We start from the raw sequence: 6,030 nt of genomic DNA, 5'->3' as shown, positions 1-6,030 counted from the left end.
CGGGTCGGCAACCGCGAACTTGACATAGAACCGCCGTGGAGGTGGACTCGACCGATTCTTCCAGTGTTGCTTTTTCAATATCCGCGATTTTTATATTCCCACTCGATTCGCAGTGGAATGTCGCTGTATCTGACAACGCGTCTCTTTTTTACCGCAAAAGTGCCACATTTCTTGGCAGTGCACACTGAAAAAAAATCTCGGTGTATTTACTAAGAAAAGGGTAAAATTACCAAGAATTCAGGGTTCTATTTGATCCCAGTTTTTTCTTGGTAAAATTACCATTCATGGAATTGGTAATTTTACCGAGAAATCTCGGTAAAATTATTGAACTTTCTTGGTAATTTTACTGGACCTTGGTAAAAACGCCAATATTTTTTATCGACTGTGGTAGAATTACCGAGATAAAATGGCAAAGTTACCGGGAATTGATTACCAATAAAAGTGGTATTCTTGCCTGAAAAAAACAGTAAAAATACCGGTTTTTAGGTGAGCTTACCAGTATGTCTTGGTAAAATTACCAATAATTGGTAAAAAAAAGTGATATGGTAAAATTACCAATAATTGGTAAAAAGAAGTGATATGGTAAAAGTACCAACGGACCTTGGTAAAAATGCCGAGAATTTGTTTTCAGTGCAACAGGTCAGTTGCGCTGGTCACAGTATCGTGTTTTGACGCTAGATTCCTTTTAATCAGCTAAAATTAACAAGATCCGTCGAAACAGCAACTTTCGACGTTCAATATTAACCGAGATTTCGCTCCTTGAAAATTCGAGTTTCTGACGTCATCCACCGCGGTAGTGACACCCTTGGTTTCTTCCACCTTGCTTTCATCAGTCGGTGTGACACACATCTGCACTAGTTGTTCGACGTGAAACTCGAAAGAAACCAGGGGTGTCATTACCACTGTGGATGACGTCAAAAACTTGACTTTTCAAAGCGCGATATCTCGATTAATATTTAACGAAGAAAGTTGCTGTTTGGACGGATCTTATTATTTTTAGCTAGAGAACAAGAATCAAGCACCAAACCATGATTCTGTGAATAACGCAACTGACCAATTGAACAGAGGGAATTTTCAAACCCGGTAAGCGTCATAAGGTGCACAATAAGGAAAGTCACAATCATCTTGTGTTAATACGCAACGTAGAGCACGAAGTAACACATTCGATTTGGAGGTCAATTTTTTGTATAATTTCCGTCGGAAAAGCTTATTTCTTCATCAGAATGAGTAGTATTCCAAATATTTGGAGAATGTCATCTGCTTCCTTTATCCACCAGAGGCTAGAATAACCTCCGATCATATATTTTAACCAGTAAAATATTAAGCATTGGGATATCTCCAGCTTCAAAGTGTGTCATGTCATTTTGCCATTAACCATACTCTATCTTTTTCTCTTGATAATAGAAACGAAGAGGCATCCGTGTTTAAAGCAAGTAATTCAAGCGAAACGGAGCAAATTATTCACTAAGTACGACAAGAGTCAGTTGAGCGCATGTACATCCTTAATTCTTTTCAAATCAATTATGCAGGTCGCTTGACAACAAGGCCATTAAGTACAGACTTGTTGCCTGGAGGTATATTTATTCAAAGTCCATCTGCGAAAAAAGGTTTTTTCAGTCCTCTACGTCTAAAATTACCTCTAACTCAAATGCGAGCTCAGCACACGTTGGATTGATTGAAAGTTCAATATTTTAACCGTGATTAAATGGCATTAACCGAAAGTTTTATATCGATGACCACAGTGCGAAACCACGTACCTCCGTTTGCGACGTTGCAACTTCCTGTCATACTTCATTTGTTACTTTGAAACTAGTCAATGTAATCTTTTGAAAACTTCCTAGATTTTTTCCCTTTCTATGAAATTTTCTGAATGGATTTCAAGCCTTAAAGTTGGCTTGTTTCTCTTCGAAAAAAGCAATAATAAAGAATGGGAATTTTTGGTATGCGATGGAGATACGTGATTTTGCACTTTGGCCATCGACATACGCAATAATGTTTGTCCCTTTGCTTGAAATTTAAAGAAATTCCGAACTATGGTTGGAAGGAAAAGAATAACTTCCAACTTCCATCCGATACCACCCACAGGGTTTGGACGGGCTTCATTTTTAAAATATGAAACATAATCGGAGACATAGAACCAGAGTTCCACATTTTTTACTTTATAACCGTGATTAATCGCAATTTATATCGTATAACTGCGGCGCAAGAGGGAAAAATTGTAGGTGCCTCGGCTCTCTTCACGTTAACGCTTGGATGCAATTAGACGTGCTCTACGGATGTCCGTGTTGCGTTCTAAAAATCGAAGGCGTTTTGATTTTCAAAAAGTCAATGAAACGCTCGCATGCAACTATACGTGTTCCACGGCTGTCTGTATTACATACACACAAAATTGAAGGCGTTTTGGTTTTAACGACTGCAACACCCGACTGCGACACCCGAATGCAACCATTTGGGCTCAAGGGGTGTTCGTGCTGAATTGGTACACAATCGGGTTGAACAGTAAACACTCAACATGCATTGCATGGGCTTAGCACTTAGACCATCGATATAAATGACCAATTCCATTGTTGAAATTCAATTTGGACTCTTACGAGCAGTATGCAGATTAAAAACGGAACAGCATTAAAAACTTTTGTAAAGTGCACTCATCATACAGGGGCTCCTTTTTCTTTCTTCATCAAAAAGTCTGTTCAAAGGACTGTTAAACTTACCCTGTTTTACAAAAAATCATGTACAAACTTCCGTATTTCCTGATAATTTTAGCGCAGCTATACATGCAGATCCCATTGTGAAGAGAGAAAAGGACTGATTATTATTACTCATCTCTAATTAGCATATGTAAATAGGCATTAAGAACTGGAATACTAAACACTCGCATTATCTATCTATTTGATCTTCGTCATCTGTATAATCCCGATAAAAACTTTACCTGGTCTTTAACCTTATCCATCAGATCAGCTAATACCCCGACCTATACATTTTGATCGTTCAATAATTAAAGATTTGTGCAATCATCACTGCAGGTACTCAGCGTTGCCACGTACATATAAAGCATCACTTTAATAATTCTCAACCGCAAACTAGCTATCGTTATTTAATACTTTTCTTATTTTCATTTAAAATGTTGAATATGAGGAAAATTGACCAGATACGCGGCAAAGGAGCGACCCCTTAACAGAAAACTGGGTTACATACCTATACCTGGTAGGTAGATTACGAAATCTTCATCGCGCCTTCAATTTACGAGTTATGCTGCAAAATATCCGCCGAGCAAAAACCAAAAAGCGTGAAACGTTCTCCCCTCTCAAGCTTGCGCTAAAACTCATTAGAGTTCATTACTCAACTCTTCAAGTCACTTTTTACTTTGATTTTCAGTCAGAATAGTGTAGGCCTGACATTATTCTACCATCCAGTTTTAATGTTCTATCGTAATTTTTTCCCCCTCAAAATTTTATGCATGTATTAGCTACTCTCACAGCGTGCTAGGGTGCTCTACGACATCTAACTACCACTGGAATCTGTCAAGGTAGAAATTTTTCGGGAGCTTGCAAGTCCTCATCTGTCTATATGATTTATTTATCTATACGTCTGTAATGTTTATCTAATGTCTATCTACATATATGTATTTATCTGGCTGAACGCCCTCTACAACACTTGCCTGGAGGAACTCACTCCCAACAATTTTTCGGCAACTTGATATCGGTCACTCTCCGCACAGGCCCATACCAAGACCGTAGCATTTTTCTAAATTGACAAGAAAAAAAAAAAAAAAAAATTATTGAATATTGAACTTATACAGACTCGTTAGTGGGAGCTTTCGATGAGTAAGAAAAATTCGTTGCGGACCAAAAGTTTCCCATCGGCGAAGACCCTGAGGAATTCCCACTCGGACCTCTCATTGTGTCGGCGCTGGGCGCTGTATCGTGGACGCCGCGCCACGATGCGCGTACATGCTCGATTGCTTAATTGATGGTGATTCAGTCCTTTTCGGATTAGAATCGGCGCGCGGCCGCAGGTGCGATACAATCAACGGTCGCACTTTTCAGCTTGTTAGCCGTTGCTCCAGGCCAAGCAATGGACGAGACGATCACAAATCAAACCCTCTGACGTTGCGGCGCGGCGAGACTTGACGTCGCACGTAGTTGCCGCTTATTGAATTGAGCTTTGACGATGCAAAATTATAAAATTTTAAAAGGTAGCGCGTTTGCTGCTCGATGTGCAAAAAATTTTTTAGTTCGTCCAAAAATCCTCATATTCTCAAATGGTTTGGAGATTTTAGTGAAGCCGTCAATAAATATCGCAACGTACTTTTTCGGCATTTTCGGTACTTTTACATCATTTTGTGTGAACGCCTAAAAAACAAAGGAAGAAGGAAGAAGAGAAAGAATTGAAGAAGAAGAAGAGAAAGGGAAAGAAGGAAGATAAAAAGAAGAACAGAAGAGGAGACGAAATAATATTAGGAGGAAGAGAAGAAAAGTACAAAGATGAAGACGAAGACGAAGATGAAGGAAAGGAAAACAAGAAGAGGAAGAATAAAGTGAAAAGAGCAGAGAAATAAAAAACAAGCAGGAAGCTCCAACGCATTGGCGTCGGAGAGCGGCTCTGGGGGCAGTAGTTGTAGTCAAGAATGAGGGCCTAGACACATTTTGTCATTGATGTACAATCCGACAACTGTCGATTCATGTTTTGTAACTTTTGTAGCCGAGTGCCGTAGGTTAAGGGCCCGTTCGCAAAAACTAATCGGAACTGTATGAATGAATTGCTCCTTTTAAAAATCAAAACAATATCGAATTGCGATATATTACACAGTTAAGATAGGGCTATGTCCTGTCGTAAGCGGCGACATACAGTCGATATCATTTCAATAATCGCCCCAATGGCCACGATAGTTGTTAGACGTTTACGGTTTCCCTGGTAACCTTTGTTTGCTATCAGCTGATATCAAGTAATATGACTAGGAGGCTCCAACCCAGTGGTTAAAGCTTCCTTAACCGCGAAAACTTTAAAATTCAAATTTTCAAATTTTGAACGTAAAGTACATTTTTTCCATCACGAGATAAAAGCACAAACAAGTTTTGAATTGTTGACTGTATCACCATGATTCCAAAAATACAATACACAACATAGCATTGACTAACAATAAAACAGTATGCAATAAAATAAAGTCATGACAAGGAACATAGCCGAAAATGGCGCCGATTCCCATCAACCAACGCGCGGTCTCTACAATGTAACATGCTGCATTGATACTCCACAGCTGGGACCGTCCGGAATAGCAGCTCTAGTGCAAGCACCAGAGCCGCTAAAAAGGAGATGGACTGCTTTTTATCCTTATTCACCTTTTTCCCTCTCTCTCCTCATCCTCCTCTAGTCCCTCCTCTTCTTTTCCATTTTCACCTTGTCCTCCATTTGGGAGGACGGAGACTTAAGTCTATCAGAAGAGAGTTAAAAGGAGGGGAAAAAAAAACAGACAAAAAAATATGTATCATCAAAAATCGAGTACTATCGGGCGATTTTTCTGCAGCGATTTTGCAGCCGCGGCGGTATATGTGGATGAAGAGGTGTGTTTATTGGCCAAGGTCAAGATTGTATTTTATTGCCGGATCGGATCGGATGTGCGCTCCGCACTGGAGTTTCCGGTTCTGTCTTGGCCGCTTCGTCACTGTTTCTTTCATTCCAAGGAGCATTCCTCGGGATTTCCCGCGGAAACGCACAGAGAAAAGTTCAATCGGTAAAATCAAGTCATTTTGGAAGATCACTGCTCACTGGTGCTTACACATTAAAATTTGTTGGAAACGGCAGTATTTCCAAAACAAAAAAAAGAGATAATGAAACAGAGGACCAATGTATGAATATGGAATTATGGAATTAGCCAACCAAAAGGGCCCTCAAGGTGGAGGGAAAAAATGCTATGGCAATAATCCAATCCTAAATTTGGCATGATAGGATCTTATCATAAGCTGAGGCGGATCCAGCAATTTGGCAGCACCGGATTCCCTACATTTAAACCTATGTTAAATAATCGATTCT

Source organism: Bemisia tabaci, chromosome 7 (assembly GCF_918797505.1).
Source record: "Bemisia tabaci chromosome 7, PGI_BMITA_v3".
Classification (NCBI taxonomy): domain Eukaryota; kingdom Metazoa; phylum Arthropoda; class Insecta; order Hemiptera; family Aleyrodidae; genus Bemisia; species Bemisia tabaci.
This window is presented reverse-complemented; position numbering follows the sequence as displayed.